This window comes from Alosa pseudoharengus, unplaced genomic scaffold (genome assembly GCF_046254945.1).
Source record: "Alosa pseudoharengus isolate Yale_2024_CS ecotype anadromous, Long Island Sound unplaced genomic scaffold, YU_APseudo_1.1 YU_APseudo_1.1_scf_20, whole genome shotgun sequence".
Taxonomy (NCBI): Eukaryota; Metazoa; Chordata; class Actinopteri; order Clupeiformes; family Clupeidae; genus Alosa; species Alosa pseudoharengus.
This window is the reverse complement of record NW_027468664.1, coordinates 33,799,293-33,820,728: the sequence shown is the minus strand read 5'-3', so window position 1 is coordinate 33,820,728 and position 21,436 is coordinate 33,799,293.

The window sequence follows — 21,436 nt, the reverse complement described above, 5'->3', positions numbered from 1 at the left end:
TAGTCATCAATCCATCCATCCATTAATCTCTCCATCTATCTACATCAGGGGTCTCAACATGTACCTGTACAATCCATGTTCGATCAACGTCCTAGTTCCAGTTAACCCTCTAACCGCCCATGTCGCAATATTGCGACAAGCGTCATTACTGAATAAAACAGATGATAGACGCGAGTACAGTGTAAAATCTCATTTGTACTCATTTGACCACTAGTTGGCAGACACCCAGAGCTTCGATTCAAGCTCAACCTTTCAAAAAACCTCAAAGTTTTCAAGAAGCTCGCGAAAACACACGAGAAACACACGAAGAAGATGTGCATTTCCTCCATAACGCGGAAGCGATGCGGGCCTTAGTTTTGCACAAATTGAAGCAGAAATACACCAAATGTTGAAAAAAAAAATTCACGTGTGATGAAGTCTTGGATCTGTTATTCACCTATTCTGATTCTGAAGGAGAATATCTGCCTTTTGGAGAATATGATCGATCGTCTATTGACTGATACTCACGGTGCATCTGTGAATGGAGGTACGTCTTTGTGACAGTGTCCACTAAGCATACCATGCTTATTTCGACCCTTTGCCCAACATAACTGGAGGTGCCAGTGGCAATAGTGATGATAGTGTCCGTAATGGACGTGGTATAGACAGCAGGGGTTGTAAAAATAGGGCTCTGAAGAACTACAAAGTCACCCGCGATATGGAACTGATTTGACCAGGCTACTTTATTGTATAGTAGCATAGGGTTTGTGATTATAGTAATAGTTTACTATTGTTGGTTTACATGTGACTGTATTCCTGTTCATTTGTTATGTCGGTGAAATGACAAAAAAAGAAAGTATAACTGCTCAAATATGTTCAACATCTAGTATTTACTGAAATGTACATAATTCACGGTGGTTACCATCCAGTGACGTCATAATATGCAAATTAGATGAGTCAATTTACCCCCTTCATAAACTTCTGTTCATACTAAATGATTTTTACGTTCACCGTTCAGGAACAGGTAGCTGTCTCCATTCATTCAGGGCTCAAGTATCACATTCCTCTACTGTTGGGTAACACATTATCCTCACAGACTACAAGGCAATTCACATGACCAAGTTGCTGGAAAACACAATACCGACCCTTCCATTTTGGCTGGCCACAAAGTGTTTAGATGCATTGGACTGAGGGTGATTGCGAACCCGAACACGGTCCTTACACTTATAAGCAACATCTCTGTGATGTTTGTTGTAGTTCAGCAATTGATGCTTTCTAGCAGGGATGCTATTCTCATGGGTCTTTGCTTTCAAGCTTTCAACCAGTTGAGCCATATCATATGGAGGACAGTCAGGGGTGAGGTCATTCCATTGAAGGACTTCCAAAGGACTTTTTAACTTCCGACCCATCTGCAATTCAGCTGGTGAAAGACCAGTTGTCTCATGGACTGCCAAATTCAAAGTAAAACAAATCTCTGGGAGGTATTTGTCCCTATGACTGTGATTGTCAGTGACATAGAGGAGATCATATTTTTGAGATTCCTGTTGACTGTCATATTCGTTTGTGGGTGATAGGCAGTAGTCGTTTGAGGTTGGACAGCCCATTTCTCACAGAGTTTCTTGAAGACAGATGAAACAAGCTGAGAACCTCAATCTGATAAGACATAGTCCGGGACTCCCCAACAAGTGATTATTTCATTGTAAAAGATTTTGGCAATCACTGGGGCAGTGGCAAGACGGACTGGAAACATTTCCAGTGTGTGTAGTAGTCAACTAAGACTAACAGATGTTCGTTTCTGTTTGAGCTACATGGCAAGGGACCCATCAGATCAACGTCAAGCACCTGATTTGGACGATTCACTGAGGTCTACTGCATCAAACTGGCAGGCTTCCATGTGTTACTCTAAGTTTGACAGATGGTGAAATTTCTGATGTCACTCCACATCCTAGGCCAGAAGGCAACTTCTTGATGACACTTGTAGGTTTTAAAGATCCCCTGGTGGCTGGCCATGGGATTATCATGATAAGCATGCAAGAGTCGATGTGTTAGTGTGGATGGAGTGTAGAGACAGTAGTGGACCTGTCCATCAGCTGAGTGAGTCTTTTGATACACTTTGTCTTCAAGGAGATCCTGTGTGGATGAACCGAAAGGGGTTAAAGCTTTGTATATCTTTTCAAACTCAGCATGCTTCTTCTGTTCTTTCTAGATCAATGGACAGCGGAAACTCAGTCATGTACACCATAGGACAAGACACAGTCAGTACCACTGGAAATCCTGGACAGTGCATCAGAGGCAGCATTCAGTTTACCCTCGCGGTATTCCACAATGAATTTGAACTTTTGCAAGCGAAGTGACCATCTGCGTCCTTTGCGCCTCAAGGAATTGACTGATTCTGCAATCTGGGAGAAACCAGGAACAAAGTGATGGTACCAGCCTGCGAGTCCTAAGAAGCGCTGGATTTCTTTAAGGTATAGTGGGAACTGAATAATCCTGTACGGATTCGATTTTCTCAGGGTCAGAAAGAAGATGATGAGGTCCCAGATATTTGAGAGGAGTTGATGTGTCCCAGATATTTGATCTGATGCAGACAGAATTTACATATTTTGAGGTTAAAGGTCAGTCCTGCTGTATGGAAGGATGGAGCAGCCTTGAGGTCAGACAGATGTTTCTGTATGGCAGTAATTTTTATATCATCGAGATATACCACACAATATCTGCCTCTAAGTTCTCCTACGACACGCCCCATCAAGCATTGGGAATGATGCAGGGGCGTTTTTTAATCCAAAGGGCATGACCGTGAACTGAAAACGGCCAGCAGGTGTTATAAATGCTGTTTTGGCTTTGCTGTATTCATCCATGGATACCGGCCAGTATCCACTGTTAAGGTCCAGAGTGAAAAAGATGGCGGCTTCAGATGGCGGCTTCAGATTTCAAAAGCTCAGAGATATTGGGCAGTGGATATGTATCAGTTTCAGTTATTGCGTTCAACCTTCTGTAGTCCACGCAGAAGTGGTGTCCCCCATCTTTGCCGCAAAGACTACTGGCGACAACCACCCAGAGGAATGCTATCAGCCAACATGTCATTCAGTCACTGCTCCACAATCGATTGTTTCAGCGCAGACATCCGATAAGCTTTTTTATTAATTGCTATTTCAGAGGTGGTGTAAATGTAATGTTGTAACGCGTCTGAAGAAGGGTGATTACCCGAAACGTCACGGAAAAATAAAAACAAGTGGGAGCAGAAAACCCTGGTTGAAGCGGACTTTTTCTCTTTTTTGTCTGGTCGTTTGTTTGTCCTGCTCCCAGGTCAGACATTTGGATGTGCGGACTTTACTCAATGTAATGTTGTAAAACATTGGTTTACCCGGTGCAAAGTTCCAGAAAATCATCCAGCAGATGTTGTAGCAAGAGTTTGTCTTCCTCTTGCAGGTGACAGTTCTGTACTGCCAGCTGTATATAATCCTCAGGCATCAACTTTAGAGGACAAGACACAAAAGGTGGAGGCACAGAAGAAAGAAGACCAAGTTCTGTTTTGTGTGATGTAGCTGGTGTTTTGCAGGCAGATGATGTCTTTGAAGGCAGAACATCACTGAGCAGCCATGCCTCGCTTGGTTGGAAAGTATAAACACTGGACTCAGACTTGAAGCTGTACTGAAAGTCTGCAGCATTTACTTGAAGACCACTTAAAGAGAGGAAATCTAAGCTTAGCACCACAGTATAGGCTAAGGCTTTAGAAGTCAACACAGCCACTGGCAAAGAAAAGACATGTTCATGAAGTTGCACTTGCAACTCCACTAGGCCTAATAAAGTTTCTGCCTCACCATTGGCAAGGTACAGCAGTCCGATTAGCCAGGGCTTTAACTCTTCATGGGCTTTTTGAAGTCATTCCAGACACCTTCTTGAATAAGAGTTAAAGTAACTCCAGTGTCAATGATGGCCTTTCCCAACCACTGCAATTTGGGGCTGTAGCGTATACCGGAGCAAGCAAAAACACCCTGGGGTCAATTTTCGCTGGAGTTATACTTTTAACAGGCTTGCCATTTTTTCGGTTTGTTGCAGTGGAAAAAGTAGAAAAAGTGTTTTTTTCACCTTGACTACCAGACTTATGTGGTACTGCGGACAAGAACCAGGAGCATGGTGACCTTTACATCTGTGACATCAGCCTTTTCAGGTGGTCTACTGGACACCTTGGCCAACACACTGGATTGATGAGATACTGCATGCCACTTTTCATACTCCATCTGCTGTTTCAAGTCCTTCTCCAATTGATAGCCAAATCTCACAAGTTCATCCGCCGTGGCACGTTCTCGCATTTTTAAGATAATTTCTGGTCTCCACCTTTTACAGAGAGCTCGGTAAGAAAAAGCGAAGTCTCTAATGGGTTCAGCGTCAAGTCAAGTCAAGTCAGTTTTATTTTTAAAGCGCATTTAACATGCACAGAGTGCAACCCAAAGCGCTCCACAAACAAGACACAGAACAACAAGACAAAAGATGCCGGATGGAGCGGCGTAGTCGCCAGCGTGCCCATGACATCAAGACATGACAAATACATTTAAAAAATAACAAATACAAAAAATGCCGGACGGAGTGGCGTAGTTGCCAGCGTACCCGTGGCACCAAGACAGACAACAAAACAAATAAACAAATAAAAAGTAAAAAAACCCAAAAAGAAAATAGATTTAAAAAGGGGGAACAGGGATGTTAAAATTAGTCCAATTTCCAAACCAGCTGAAAATGTCCAAGGGCAATGATGACCCGTGAAAACTGCGCACAGAGCTGTGTCTTCACAACCGATGCAACGCCAACAAAGTTATTTAGCAACTGACCAACCCCGTGAATTCACTGGAAATCTGGAGATAACGTTAAAGTTAGGCCTTGTAGACTGCAGTCTGGAGATCACTGGAAGCACAGTCTAAAGTAGCGGGCGATCTTGTAGATCCGCAATTCGGTGGACTTTTAACAGCGACCGTTTGTTGCTCCGTGAGATTGCAGCTCTTCACCGTTAATGTTAGTCTGCAGTTGGCATGGCAGCTCGCAGGTCAGCAACAGTTCGGCGGCCACGGCAGGTCTTTCGCAAAGTAGCATAGGTCCAGCTGTCCCGAGAGATCCCCTCGACCAGACAGTGAAGTGCAGCACCGCTCACGGATGGATGGAAGGATGTCAGAGGCCCAGCTAGGGCAAAAGCTAGCCATAGCAAGCTCCCAATGGACAAACGTCAACGACATCAGCTGACTTAGAAGCAGTAAAAAGGACTAAGAATAACACGAAAACTATCAAAAATAACGTAAATAAATAGGGAAAACATTTAACTAGACAAACCAATACAAAAAAATAAACATGACATTACATAAAATTACGAACATTACATAAAAACAAACAAAAACATGATGCCAGACGGAGCGGTGTGTCTCGCCAGCATCCCCGTAACCTAGCAACTCCTGGTGTTAAGGACTGTGACTTGTAGACATTGATGATGGCAATCACCACTCATCATCCAGTTGTGCTGAAACCTTGGTGCACTATTGACCTAATGATCTAATGCTGATGTCTAACCTGGCGTCAGCTGGTCTTCTCATGTGAAAACGATCAGCAAGCTCCTCTTCATAAAATTCCGATAAGAAAGCAGACAGGAAAGAAGTCTGTAACTCGTCCCAAGAAATGACAGTGGTGCAGGTAATCTCCCACTAATCACGAGCAGTGCCATGAAGGACAGGCCTGAATGCAGTCAGAATGTCTGCATCATCCAAAGGCTGAATAGCGAGGAAGTCATGACATTTGGATAAATAAAGATCAGGGTCTGGATTGTCATTGTGTCTGCCAAAAGTGGGAAATGTGAGCATAAGGTGATCAGTCTTAAGAGGTGGAACCATCGGCTGAGGGGGAATCACAGAGTGAGGAGGTCTCGAAGAGGTAAATGAAGTAGACCCAACTGAACTTTGGGTTACAGGGACTGGAGGGGAATAAGTGACAGCAGGCCTTTTATTGAGAATGTCAATCTGTTCATGTAGCCTTTTAAACTCTTAATTTTCCTGTATGTGGGATGTCAGCTGTGTTTGTACGCTGTTCACTTGTGAGAAGAGATTCTCCAAAAGTGCAACACAGTGGTCCATTTTTTTGGAAAGTTCTTCCTGAGACGCATATGTAGCCTGGTGGCTGACATGGATATCCTGTTGGACTTCAGCATGCAGTTGTTCCACCATGAAGTGAATCTCAGTTGACTGTTTTGCATTTCCCTGCTCAAGCTGTTGATGTTGGGAGAGCTCTGGGGAGTTCATGCTGAAAGACGGACGTTAAAGACATGTCAGAGGATGACCCATGTTGATCCTCAGGAGGAGAGGTTTCTATAGGAGCTTCCTCCTACACAATTTCCTCAACAGGAGGCTGGCTGGTCACAGGTCATCTTAGATGTGTTGTTGAGGGGTGCAAAGAGGTATTGAGAGAGGGGAAAGTGTGTCGGTAGCCTGGGCTAGGGTGTCTACCAGAGGAAGAGGTTTGAAGAGGGCTATATATGTTTGGTGGGACCCTCAAGAACAAGGACTCATTAGCCTGGGTAGTGGTATTGATTTGGTCGGCCATTTTTCAGTAGCTAAAAGTGAAGAAAAAGACAGACAGAAATGCTTTCAATTCAGTCAGAACAAATATATATTTGCCAAGTCAGAAAAATTACCTTTTACCAAATATCCCTCTTGTCAACAATTTCCGTGTATTGGAAAACGAGCAAACAAAAATATAAACAAACAAAGAAAAGTATTCAGTGGTTCGTAACATGTCCAACACACATCAAACGACAAATAAGTTCATAACATGAGCAATGCATGTAAGTTCACATGCCACAGTTCAAGTAACAATGCGACGTAACAGAAAAGATCAACGCAAAGTTTGTTCAGTCAATACGATGTTGCATCGAACAATAGGCTTACAGTCCATAACCAAAATAAAAATTCAAAAGAAACAAAAAATTATGACTATGTTAGGCTGGTGAGGATGCAGGAGAAAGTGTGTGTATGCGAGAGCGAGCATGTGTGTGTGTGTGTGTGTGTGTGTGTGTTCAGAACAGGCCGTGTGTGTGACATGGGTTCACATACTTTTTCTTGCATATTTGCATACTTTTTCACATACTTCTATCTATATCCATCCATATATCTATCATCCATTCTTCTACCCACATCTATCCATCTATCTACATCTATCCATCTATTAATTTATTAATCTACATACATCCACTCATCCATCTATGTCTCCACATACATCCAGCCATCTTTCCATCTATCTATCCGTCTAGCCACTTCCTTTACTCACTGAGTGAAACTGGTTTGAACTTTGAAACTGGATAAGTGACTTTGACTTTGACTGAAATGCATGAGATGTGTGATGGGCCAGAACTGCTATCTAGTTATTCAAACTAGTTAAAACCATTTTGCCTCCTGGGTATATAATATGGTAGGCAAAGCAAGCACTAATAATAACTGTAATTTAAGGAGGAACAGTTTCTGAAAGACTGAAAGTTACTGTTGCAGGTTGCTAATATAGTCTGCCCAGAAAAGGCATGTTTAGAAAGTAAATATCAGCCTCAAAATAGCCTAGGCTTCAATGGCAGAACGTAAAAAAAATGATGGACAGGTATACCCTAAAGCAAGAGTTGCTAATATTCATTAAATCTATAAAAGTCCGGACAAAGGTTAATCTTAAATTACAGTGTGCAACACGCTATATTTATCAGGAGTTTAATGACTGTTTTGAGATAAGACTTTGTCCTTGTGCCCTATTACACTGCCCCCCCCCCCCCCCCTATAAGAAGACTACCTTCTCAAGTGGCCCATTGGTGATTTAAGTTGGAGACCCCTGCTGTACATGAATTTGTACCTCATACATCCACATCATCCTGACCTTTCATTGTATCTCAGGAAATCTAGCAGTTACACCTTTTCTAATAGAAATCTAGCAGTTACACCTTTTCTAATAGAACATTTATTCAATTCACAGTATAAACTTTCCATAGTACTTTCACATGCCTTTGAAACACTACCTTATTGTGTATTGTACAAAATGTGATCAGAAAGTGCCGTTGTCCAGTTATCAGTTGTCCAGTAATCTGTTGGTAGCATTTGTAAAGTGCTCTTGAAACTTTTTCAATTGTGCTTTTATGGCAGTATTCTGGGCATGCTTAAAGAAACTTTGGGCACAGATTTTTCTTCTTTGCGTGCCTAAAATTGTTTAGTTGAGAATTGATCTTCATGCACAACTATCTATTCCATGTTCACATGGTATATTATCTCTGCCGACACCTATCTCGCCCTACATGCTCTTGCTCAATTTGGAGGTATAATTGTGGAACAAAAAATAATTGGAAATCTAGTTGTATTGATTAACAAATCAAAGTTGTCCATTTTATCATCCGTTTTTATGTTGTCATCATATAAGCTGACCTTTTATAATTTTCACATGGTCTACAAGATGCACTTTATATTAAGTAACTTGTCTACAGTAACAAGTCTTGAACAATAAATTGTGAAGGTAATTTGTTGTGGAGAACCATTCAAAGGGGGAAAGGTAGGCTCATAATGTTACCTTGTGATAACAGCTAGGTACCAGTCCACGTAGGCTATAAGCATCAGGCAATGTTTGAGTGAATAGTGCACCAGGAAGTGTACTTGTTTCCATGTGTAGGATAGCTTTTATTTATATACAGATTGTTTCACTTGTATGTAAAAGGGCTTGTTACGATTTCTAAAAGGCTTTATTAGATTGGTAATCTAATGCAGTCAGAGTGAAATTTATATTTAAAGGTTGTCAACTCTGCTTTGGATGACTTTCTCATAATCCGTGTGGCCAACTGGAGGAGAAGCAGTGTTTTTTCCCCTCCTCATCCACCCATGTCCAAACTGGTTCACAGAGGGGTGATGCCATCTTCCTCTACCCGTTCCACCTTCAGGGGCAAGACACAGCCCTGACATTCTGCATTTTCTCCTCCTTTCTGCAGTGAGGTTGAGGCACCGCACCCAGAAGGTGCTGTGAGGGAGGCCAGCGCTGCCGTGCATGAAGGAGGCTCTGAGGAGACACAGCAGGATGTGGGCAGCGCTGTATTTACAAAAACAGGAGAGGGAAGTGAAGGAGTTGGCTTTGAGTACAAACAGGAGCAGATCGAGCAGGAGCTGGAGGGGAATGAGGAGGAGAAGGAGGAGGATGTAAAGTTGGATGAAGATAAGGCAAAGGTGAATGTGGAAGAGCAGGAGCAGGAGCAGCAGCCACACCAGCAGGAAGATGAAGAGGAGGGGGGAGGAGGCTGTTGGGGTGCAGGGAGAAGAGCCAGTCTGCACCACACAGCATCTCCCATACGAGTGCAAAGGAACAGCACCTGCTCCCATGCTCAATCTGTGGCTGACTATGAACTCTCACTTGACCTCAAAAACAAGCAGGTATGGATGCTCTGTAAAATAACTCAAATTGATAAATTTAGAGTTGAGTATTTGTGTTTGTGTGTGTGTGTGTGTGTGTGTGTGTGTGTGTGTGTGTTGTTTCCTTTGAGACTTGTTGATGTCCCTTTTGTCTTGTTTAAACTGAACTGGTTTGAGTTGCAATTCCAGTGCAGATGTTGGGATTGGCTGAAGAATACAACAGCTTGATTTTGAGTACAGTTGTTTTCACATGGTTGTAAAGCTGTAGGTTTATTTTCAGTGTTGATACCTTTAATAGGGTGATACTTGTAGCCATTACCATCTTCCCCATCATCTTCATTATCATCATCAACTCTTAACACTCTTTTGTCTACACAGACTTGAGACAATAATCATTGTTTCGCAATACAAATATATGTTTAAATGTGCAACAGTTTGACAATTCTCAGACAGGGGTCTAATCATTCTAATAACACAGCTGCACTAAGAAATCTTTAGCTTGATGATCTGATGTAATCCTTCTTTAATTTGGTGGTGTTGGTCTCGCAATAGCAAAGCCTTTGTCACAGTCTATCCAGCAGTCAAGAACACTGGTCCAATAGTGAAAGTTGTGAAGTAGTGTAGTCCACACAAGGCAGTTCGACATGCACCAGATGCCTTATGTCGTAAGGGACAATTGGGCAAGCACAGTGTGAAATGGCAGAGCTCCTTATTCATGGGCAGGGGAGGAAATTGGATGAACAACAGCAACTTTTTAAACAAAGCTAGAACCTCATAAAATACTATGATATCCTTCACACTCAATAGAACCAATGGGTGGGTGAAGATGAAAGTGTCAGTTGTGTTGGGTATTGACTTACTGAAATAGTCTGTCAGCCAGGCTGTACAACTGGTTATTACTATTACTGGACATTACTTCGCTGTGCACCTTGAAGGTATCCAATGCAGATTTGGGTATTTTTTTTTAATGGGCTCCTCGTAGTCACAGAATATTTATATTTATATTTATACTTTGCCATTGTAGATACTTCTCACGACTTGAGCCCTTTTCCCCCTGAATACTGGAAAATCTGGAAAAAAACATCACATGGTGAAATTTCACCATCTTAGGAACATCCAGGATTTTTAAGGATGGTATCCAGGATGGTATCAGAATCTTAAGTTGGCGAAATTTCTCCAGAGAGGGTTGAAACAGAGCAGAAATCAAGGATTTTTGATTTCATCATGTGATGGGGTTTCCCAGATCCCTTCACATTTGTGCATTTGTTCTGGAGATGAAGGAATAGCAACAGGTGAAGACAATCTCCAAAGAGCCATATCTACTGACGAGGTAATGTTTCATAATTCTCACAAGATTACACCAGGCACAAACAGCCAAATTGCAGGGCTGGTTCTCCGCCGGTGGGGCGCTGCCAGCTATGCGCGGCACTGTCAGCTATGCTAGGCAGGTAGAGGTCACATATTACAAAATACATTCTTATAGAATGACCTTCATTCTTTCTTAAGAATAACCTTCGGGATTAATTTGACAATGACAGACAGCTACATTATCTGCCTTTACAATGCTTAACAGACACTGACTTTCTTGGCTGTAGGCCTACTGTCAAGGCACATCTTATTGAGGGTATATATTATTGTCCATATTACCAGGACAAAACTGACCTACTAAGATGCTTTGGAATTTGGCATTAGATTCATCATCAGTTGTTTGTTGTATGTAGATACTGTATGAGCTGAAGATGAATTGAGAAGAAGGCATTTATTTAGTTTCTACTCTATTACATCTTACGGATGTCAGTGTTGTCAGAGTGCTGAGCGTGTGGGGTTGTACAGCCAAGCACTACTGTTGAGGCTGATTTATAAATATCTTATGATTTGGCAAGATTTCTCCCTGGAAAGATTAAAATTCCTGGTCTTGATTTGGTAAATGGGCCATGGAGGCATTAGTATAGTGTTCTACCTGACTAATGCTCTGTCTGGCTCTTTCATTCATTACTTCTGACTAATCACTGGCCTACTCCTGTCTTTAAAATGTCTTCCACTACTCTCTGGTTGCTACATTTTGATGAAATTGAAAGACTTAATTGACTTGGTTGATTTTCTTTGTCTGTTAAAATTTTAGCAGCAGCATTCTGGACAAGTTGAAGAATTATTGTTTCACAACAGAGAACAGGCTGTCTTGGTGATAGCCTTGATGTGCGTTTGCAGTGTTAAATGGGACTCCAAGTTTTTTGACGGTTGGTCTTTCAGTAATGGTGTATCTATTGTCACTAAAATCACCAGATGACTTGACTGGACTCAAAACAATAAGCTCTATTTTGTTGGCATTTAACAATAAAACAATTTAAAGACATCCATTTCTTAATTGCTGCTAGACTTGCCTCTAAATCAGGGGTATTCAATTAATCTTCAGCGAGGTCCAGTTACGGAAAATTTCCTCAAGCAAAGGTCCGGAGCATCATAATGTTTAACATGCGTGTTTAGGCTATGTATATGCAGTGTTGTGTGTAACGAGTTACAAAGTAACGAGTTACAGTAACATAAAAAGTAGTGTAACGCATTACTACTGAAAATTTGGTAACGTAACGTAGTTCCTTTTTCATATCAGCGCAATGTTACTTTACCCAGGGCACCTGCACCGTACCCAAGCGTACGGTTCAGGTGCCCCAGCCAGTTGTGCCACAGCCGGGGCCATCCAGGGACAGATTTGACAGCGACGCTGCTTTCTCAGTTGCGTGCTTGCGCAATAGGCACAAGCTCCACACGGCAGCCTATGAGACAGAGGCTGGTAGCATGAAGTGCAATTATAGCTCCATACGGTACGTGGCAGAGGCTGGTGGCAATGAAGAGAAATCATAGCAAGCGAGACGCAGCCAATGCTAACTTCTGAGGGATGTGAGTGTTAGTTGTAGCATAGAAATCTAGACGCACCGTAGCGGCAGAAAATGTGGGTCTGGCTCGTCAGGCTAAGCCTAGCCTACACTGTCTCCTGATTTTGTCTACTGCCGTTAACTCTACTGCCAGCCTATTGATACGATTTGCACTAGCTTTGCACCAAATTTCGGAGGAGCGCCTGTTTAATGAAAGAGTATAAGGCTATAAAATAAGCCCTCCTATATTTTGTGTTCACCTATATGCCCAAGATGTAGTGAGGCTATGTTATTTGATATTGTTTCATAGGGCTTTAGTGGTGGCCCAATGTTTTCTTGTCAAGTGCTCTGTTTGTGGCATTTTTTATAATAGAGAGCACAAAATAAATACCTGTTATGTCCTCCATAGTAGAACTTTATGTAGGCCTACACATTTAGGAATAGATATTGGGTTCTGCCCAAAGTCGAGCAACAAAAGTAACGTAAAAGTAACGAGTAACGTAATAAGTTACTTTCCATAGAGGGTAACTAAGTAAAGAAACGGGTTACTTTTTTGAGAAGTAACGAGTAACAAGCAAACACTACTTTTTAAAAGTAACTTCCCTAACACTGTGTATATGTATGTATAATATTAGGATGGATGGATGGAGCCTAGTTGTAGATAGATAGATAGATAGATACTTTATTGATCCCCAAGGGGAAATTCAAGAAATAGAAGATTGTAGGCCTAGGCGTAATGTTTAATGTGAAATAAAATAAGTAGCCTAAAAGGCAACATTCGAAATGAGGAGAAATAAGGCAAGATAAGAGTAGCCTAATTGGGGAGAAAAACTGAGTAGCCTTGGCTATTTTTAAGATCTTAACGTGAACTTAAAAAATTTGAGCTGAGACAAGGATGGATATTCCACAGCTGGTTCCTTGAACCCATTAATCAGCAAGTTTAATTTAATTTTTTTAGTTTTTTTATGTTGACCCGAAATCCTGGAAACCCAGGAATATCACGTTGTTGGGCAGTTAATGCATGTAGGCTTAACTAGATTGTGGTGGATCAATCATATTGCCTTCTTAAATCGTAAAATATTCTGTGGTCTCAGTTCACTGTTGAATGGGCCTAGCCTACCCAATGCTTGCAAAATATGTGCTTTATCTAGTAGAGGTGCTTCAAATTGGCACTTAAAATCGTCTGTCTCAGAATATATAGAAGAGGTCCAGGGCAATTCCGCGCAAAACTGTCACATCCATATTTAGTTGGTGTTACGGACGTGACAGTTTTGCGTGGTATTGCCCCCGTATCGTTATATAAAGCTCTGTTCTCGCTGTCTAGCTTTCTCCTCTTTGAGCAATCGATGATTTGAAAATAACTTACTTATCGTTAACTTAGATATCCATCTGATTGTTTCTCGTCCCGTCTCCTCTCTTCGCTCGTTTCAGGCTATCGGTCTCTTCTCCATAGTAGGCTATAGGGGTGAACGATTTTGGAAAAAAATCTAATTGCGATTTTTCTCACCAATATTGCGATTGCGATGCGATATGCAATTATTTTAAGCTCTTTATCTTCTGTCTTATTCAACAAAGGCAAGCAATATATTATTCTATAGTATGACCAACACAAAATTAGATAAGTTAAACATAAACTGTTCTTTCCTGGAGCCCAGGCCTATGTTATGATGGCATTAGGTCATTGAATAGGATTGATGAATGAAATATTTTTTACTACTTTAATCACATTAGTAGACCTATATTTGTTGAACTTCCAGCCTTGTAAACATTTAATGATTCTGATTCGTTTCTATTTCATGTAGATATGACCTTCTTTCGTTAGTTAACAAATAGGTCTACATGTAGTGGCACTGACACGGCTTCTCCTTGTCCTGTGCTCTCCATACACGCGCGCGCACACACACACACACACACACACACACAGACCCGCTCCTCTCCTCTGTAGGCTACTTGCACATGAATCGGAACAAACTACTGTAGATTGTTGTAGCGCAAATAAATGCGGCCGAATGACCGTTCGGCTTGGTGTTAACTAAAGGTTAGCATCATCAACACCGCAGCGCAATACGCATGCATGCAAATTAACTAGTTTGTTCATATCACAACAAAGCCAATCGCGGAGACAAAACTCTTTAAACAGGCAAAGTTATCAGCTAATGTTAGAACAGCTGGGTTTTTGGTGGTTAGCTGTGTCAACAACTTGCGGATAACATTATGCATCAATTACCTGTGAGATGAAATGTTTGTGCTGCCAACCCCCTTGGATATCGCAAATGCCCCCACTGTCACTGTACTCCAGTAAACAAAGTCCCCAGTGCACGGGTGAATGGCTGCTGTGCAGCCTAAACAGTCGTAGAGTTTTAATCGTCAGCTGGACAAGTGAACGAAGTTACCAGCCAGAGTAGCAGCACAGGGGAATTATGAACTAGAACCAGGGACATGGTAGGTTCGAACAAAAGGTAATTAAGAGGTTTATTTTTAACCAAAGTAGCTCTACTAATCAGACCTTTCTTGACACTGTTAGCTGGTCCTCTTGTTTACGTTTTTTGCTTCCTCAGTGGTCGGTGAGAAGAGTCATTGGCGCGTCGGCAAGCGCAAGTATAAATGCGTTTTGGTGACGTAACATATTACAAATCACAGCCTTTGCGGTTTAAAAATCGTGTTTCATCATATCGCGATATTATCGCAAATGCAATAAATCGTTTTGTTCAGCCCTAGTAGGCTACTTTACTCACTGACTCGACTTTATCAGAATTCACAGATTTCACTGGCTGAGTAGCAGCAAGCGAAATGATAGTTCCTGACGCTCCTGAAGTAAATGATGTTATCCTAACCAACGAAACATTTAGCGTAGCTTTGAAATCTTAGCCTACGTGAAAATCTAAATTAGGCTATTATGGTCTGGGTCCAGATAGGATCACGTCACGGTCCGGACTCGGACCGCGGTCCGCCATTTGGTGATGGCTGCTCTAAATGTATGAGTTGGGATCGGTCATATGGGTGCACAGGGACATACAGCTGAGTGTCGTCAGCATAGCAGTGAAAATGTGCTAATTATGTAACCCAAGGGAAGCATGTAAATGGGAAAAAAGTACTGATCCCTGCGGAACGCTAAACTTATTCAGAGAGTGCTTTATGTTGTTGTATGTCTGTTTGTTATATGAGTGAAACCATGAGAGTACTGGCCCCCTGGATCCCAACATGGTTCACTAATCAGCTACGAAGTATGGAGTGGTCAATGGTGTCGAAGGCTGCACTTAAGTCTAAGGACACAACGGTGGAAGCTGGGAATTGAACCCACGACTTTTCTGGTTACTGCATACTAGCCATCACACTACCACCGCCACAGCTCTTTCACGAATTCTAGACAAAAATGGAAAATTGCATAATGGTCTATAGTGCTGGGCGGTATACCGGTTCACACCGTATACCGGTGTATATTTTCGTTATGATATGAATTTTTAATATACCGCCATAACGGTGTATTTGATTACACAACGCTTGGAACGCTGCGCCGCGCGACAGTGTTTCAGATGGGACTTTTCACACGCACGCATGATGCCACTGCGAGGCATAGTGAGGGTAAACACAATACACCTGAAGTTTTTCCCCTGAAGTATGACCCTTAAGGCTTGATTTCTCCTTAGATAAGGGGTTTATTTAATGCTGTTGCACAGAATACCTTAAATTGTTTCTTTAGTTAAGGAAAAACGTTAAGGGATACTGCATTGAAAGGGATTTACCGTCACGAAAATTCTATTGAGATTGTTTAACAGCTGTAACTAGCTGGCTAGTAGGTGATATCGTTAGTTAGCAACCCACCGAACACAGTGAAGTTTAATGAGCATATTATTCATCTCACCTTAAGAATATTCGCTGAAATTATCCAGGTAGCAAGTAAAGCATGTTATAGACATGCACTAAGCAATACTAGCTGGCTAGTTAGAAATGATCCTGACTGTCATCAGTGCACCAAAACAAACTTTTGTGTTAATGTTTTGCCTAGCGAACCGAACCGAAGCTCATGGCAGGCTAACAAGACATCCACATCCACATGAAGTTAACGTTAGCCTACCACTAACGTCATGTAAACCACACAATAACAATAAGGCATGTTTCTGATAGGCCTATTTGACAGAGTAAGCATATTAGCAGAGAGGTTTCATTTAAAATTGTATAATTTTCAAAAAGGTATAAAGTTGCACTACTTTTTGTATTGGTTTTATAGGCTACAAGATGTTTGTGAAATTTGCACAGTAAAAGTTCTGTATTTTGACTGCAATTGTCTTTGCATTCTGATTAGATTCTTCATTAGAATCATGAGTGGCTCTTTGTAAACAGCATAATTTTCTGGGGCCATGCAAAACTGCATTACCACTAGTGTGGAGTTATTCTACATCATGACAGTAAAATAGACCATCCTTAGTCAATGTACTGCAGCAATTCCTCTCTCAACCTGTAGAAAATGCTGTGAACATCTGATTATGCATGGAAAAAAATACCGTCATATACTGTGAAACCGTAAGAATTTATAAAAATACAGTGATATACATTTTTGGTCATACCGCCCAGCACTAATGGTCTATAGTTCAGAACTTGTGGATCTAAATTAGTTTTTCAAGTAGAGGCTTTGTGGCGGCCTTTTCTTGCTCCAAAAGTTCTACATTCAAGGCCGTGGGCTCAGGGGTTTGGTGGCGGTTTATGCATGCACTTTTCACTACAGCTTTTTGAGCAATCCATTTATTTCCAAATTCCACATGCACATAACGTTCGAATGTTCCAAGTCTTATAAGCCAAGCAAAAAGTGGTCAAAAAATTATATTACACCACCGACCTGCAACCCAACATCTACCAAACATTTCCAATATCACCTGATGGGTTGCTCCCGTGACGTATATACAAAAGGATGACAAATCAATTAAAGTGCAACCAATCTACCCAATTACCCAATCAGCACATACGTGCAAGACTTAGACACAACGAAATTAAAGAAATATACAACAACAAATCAAAATAACAAGAAATTAGGTAATTATGATAAAATGTAAATAACACCAGTCAAGACATAACAAAAATAATTTAGAACATAAATCAAACTTAAGACAAGGACCAAAATGGCTACAACATTCCGGCCCCTAATTCTTATCTCATCTAAGTAATTATCATACATACTGCATAATAGTAGCCATTTCCATGCAAAATACTAAGAGCAAGTTCAACCGCTTGGTCATCTAAATTTAAGAATATATACAATACTCAAGTCAACACATTAACTACATGTTTTTTTTTTTTAGAAAAATAGTCCATAGAAGCGTTCATGAAAAAAGTCAGAGTTCCAAAGAGTGACAAAAGTTCGTACAAGCCTTCATGAAAAAAGCGAAAGAGCTCCAAAAAGTTCAAAAGTTCAAAAGTTCAAAGTCATGCTAATGTATGTACTGTATGCTTGTGTTCAAAAAGGTGTATGGTGCACAATGAGATGTAGAGCATGTCAGTAAGTAATTATCAGTTTACATGCAGAGTCAGAGGTTCAAGCACATGACTCAGTTGAAGGTCAACTTTACTGTTGCCTTTACATTGCTTCCAGCAGGAGGCAGATTTTGCTGATGGGCTTTTCCAATTCATTTGTTTGTGTCTTAACACAAACTCGTCAAACAAATCCTTGGGAATCTGCCATCACCTCAGTGATGCGTCCAACGGGCCAAGAATTTCTCGGTGCAGATTCATCAACGATGAGGACCACGTCCCCAACAGCAAAGTTCCGGAGAGTCTTATTCCATTTGTGTCGTTCTTGCAACATGGGCAGGTATTCCTTGACCCATCTTCGCCAGAACAAGTCTGAAATGTATTGAACTTGCCTCCAACGTCTCCTGACGTAGAGGTCCTCCTTCCGGAACAACCCAGGTGGCAAGATGGGTTTGACCTTTAGCTGGAGCAAGTGGTTAGGGGTTAAAGCTTCAATATCATTGGGATCATCAGAAGAAGGGGTGATTGGGCGGTCATTCAAGATCGCCTCTACCTCACAGAAGACTGTCTGCAAGGCCTCATCATCCAAGACTTGTTGTTTGACAACAGAGCACAATATTCTCTTAGCCTCCTGCACCAAGCGCTCCCACACACCTCCATGATGGGCACCATGCGGGGGGTTGAACATCCACTTTATTCCATCCTGCATCAGGTTATTATGAATTTTGCTTTGATTCAATTCAGAGATTGCTTGTTTTAACTCACGGTTTGAGCTGACGAAGTTGGTCAGATCGGATTTCCCTCACTTGTCCTCTGCGGCAGATGAACCTCCTAATGGCATTTATACAGGAATCTGTATCGAGAGAATAAGCCACTTCCAGGTGGACTGCTCGACAGTTTAAACAAGTAAATAGGACACCATATCTTTTGGCAATGCTTCTGCCCCTCTTTACTTCTATAGGTCCAAAATAATCTATGCCAACATGTGTAAATGGAGGAAGATCAGCAGAGATTCGATCGAGAGGAAGATCGGACATTTTTTGCATACCTGGCTTCTGCCGCTGTCGTTGGCACGCCATGCACTCCCTGATGATCCTTCTAGCAGCTGAGTTGGCTTGAGGGATCCAGTACTGCCGACGAAGGGTGGACAGCATGTGGTTTCTTTCTCTATGGCCAACCTTTTCATGAACATACTGTAGAATGAGCTTTGCAACATGACTGTTTTTTGGCAAAATTGCAGGATGTTTAGTTTCTTCAGGCAAGGCTGCCTTGCTTAGCCTGCCACCTACTCTCAGCACTCCATCAGTAATAACTGGATCGAGCTTGTACAGAGAGCTTGACTTCCTCACACCACCAGAGAGCAAGGCTGACATTTCTTGTCCAAAATGCAACTTCTGCACAAAGCATATTATAGCTTCTTCAGCCACAGCCAGGTCATCAGCTGATAGATGAGTGTTCCACTGGTTTTCCTGTTTAACACAGGCACTTCCATTTGGTATGAGTTTTTTATGTTTCTCTTTTAGTTTCTGTTGGAGTCTTTCTTTAAGCTTTAAAATCCATGCCACAGTTCTTTTGAGTTTCTCAAAACTAGAAAAGTAACTCAACAGCTGAGTGGTGGACACATTTCCTTCTCCAATGTAGTCGCACAAGAAAGAGTCTCTTCCCTCACCTCAGGATCAGCTTTTAGGTTTGACGAGGTTTTCTACTGACAGGCCACTGACACTGAGGTTTTGCCAGAAACTCAGGCCCGCTGATCCACGTTGGAGAGTGGAGGAAAGGGCTTACCTTCATGCCTAGAGAGGCTGCATCAGCAGGGTTCAGCTTGGAACTGATGTATCTCCACTGATTAACTTCAGTCATTGTTCGTATGATGGCTACTCGATTGGCCACATATGTCTTAAACCGTGTAGTTGTGTTGGCAATATACTTCAGGACAGTCGTGCTATCTGACCAGAAGACTGACTTACTTAGGCTGAGCTCTAGTTGAGCTGAGAGCATTTTGTCCACGCGCACAGCTAAAACTGCAGCTGTGAGTTCCAGGCGTGGTATGGTGACTTGTTTCAGTGGCGCCACTTTTGCTTTCCAAATAACAAAGGCAACACAAACTTGTCTGCTGTTAGACAGCCGAAGATATGACACAGATCCAAATCCAACTTCACTGGCATCACAAAAGTGATGCAACTGTGCCATCATTATCTCTCCAAAGTCTTTGGGTGTGAAACATCTACTTATGCTAAACGAGTCAAGCAAAACCAAATCATCTACCCATCTTCGCCATTCTTGTGCCATCTCCATTGGAACTGCTTCATCCCAACCAAATTTCATCTGACATAGACACTGTAGGATTTGCTTTGCAGTAAGGATGACTGGAGCCAAAAAACCCAAGGGGTCATAAATTGAACTTACAGTAGACAGGATACCACGTCTTGTCAGTGGTTTGTGTTTGTTTGCGATACTGAATGTGAAGCTGTCCCTTTCCACATCCCACTGGACTCCCAAAGCTCTTTTCATGGGGAGCTGGTCACGGCTGAGGTCTAGTGTCTTTACCCCTTTGACACGATATTCCTCAGGGATCTGGGATAGGACAGTGCGTTCATTGCAGACCCACTTATTAAGTCTGAATCCTCCTTTTGCACACACCTCTGTGAGCTGCTGGTAAAGAGAGATGGCCTGCTGTACAGAGCAAAGGGATTTAAGACAGTCATCAACATAAAAATTATGCCTGATTGTATTTGTTACTTCTTCTGGATACAGACTTTGATTGTCATCAGCACATTTTAAGAGAGCATATGTGGCACAGCTGGGAGAGGACACTGCTCCAAAGATGTGGACTAACATCCTGTGCTCAGCAACATCTTTGGTGAGGTCGCCATCAGGCCACCAGAGGAAGCGCAAATAGTTGACATGATCTTCAGCCACTCTTACTTGATGGAACATATCTTTGATGTCGGTCATCAGAGCAATGGGACCTTGGCGAAAGCAGATGAGAACACCTAGCAAGCTGTTAGTCAAGTCCGGCCCTTGCAAGAGTTCTTTATTCAGTGAAGTTCCTGCAAAAGTTGCAGCACAATCAAGCACAACACGCAATGTTTTCTTTTGGGGGTGATAGACACCATGATGCGGTACATACCACACTTTTCCCCACTCCTGTTCCAGCTGATCATGCGGGATGATTTCTGAATGCTTTTCTGCACTGATGTTTCTCATGAACTCTCTGTATTCTTTAAAGAATGATTGGTCCTTATTAAACCTTTCAGTAGGTATTGCACCCTCTGCTGGGCCACCTGCTTGTTGTTGGGCATTCTAACATCAGGTTTACGAAAGAGCAATTCCAAATAATAATGTACATTTTTCAGCAACGCAGATTTTGACATTATTTCCATCAACTGTTTATCTTCCACAGACAGTTCTGTCTGTTCATCACAGTGAAGCTCCACAAAATCTTGATTATATTGCCTGATGAACATTTCTTCCAAGTCACTAATTGAGGTGCGGTTCCAGTGCCCTAGGGGCATTCACACCAATAAGAAGCCCAATGCTTGCATTGATTGGTGTCAATTCTATATTCTTCAAGTAAGGCCATTTTCTTATATGGTCTTCTTTAGGAATGTTTTCCTTGGTGACTGGGATTGACTTTTGTGTGTATACATCAGGCAATTTCATATAATTGTCATCTTTTAACCCTTTGCAGACCGCGCCGAACATTCCATTTTTTCATACTCGATGGCC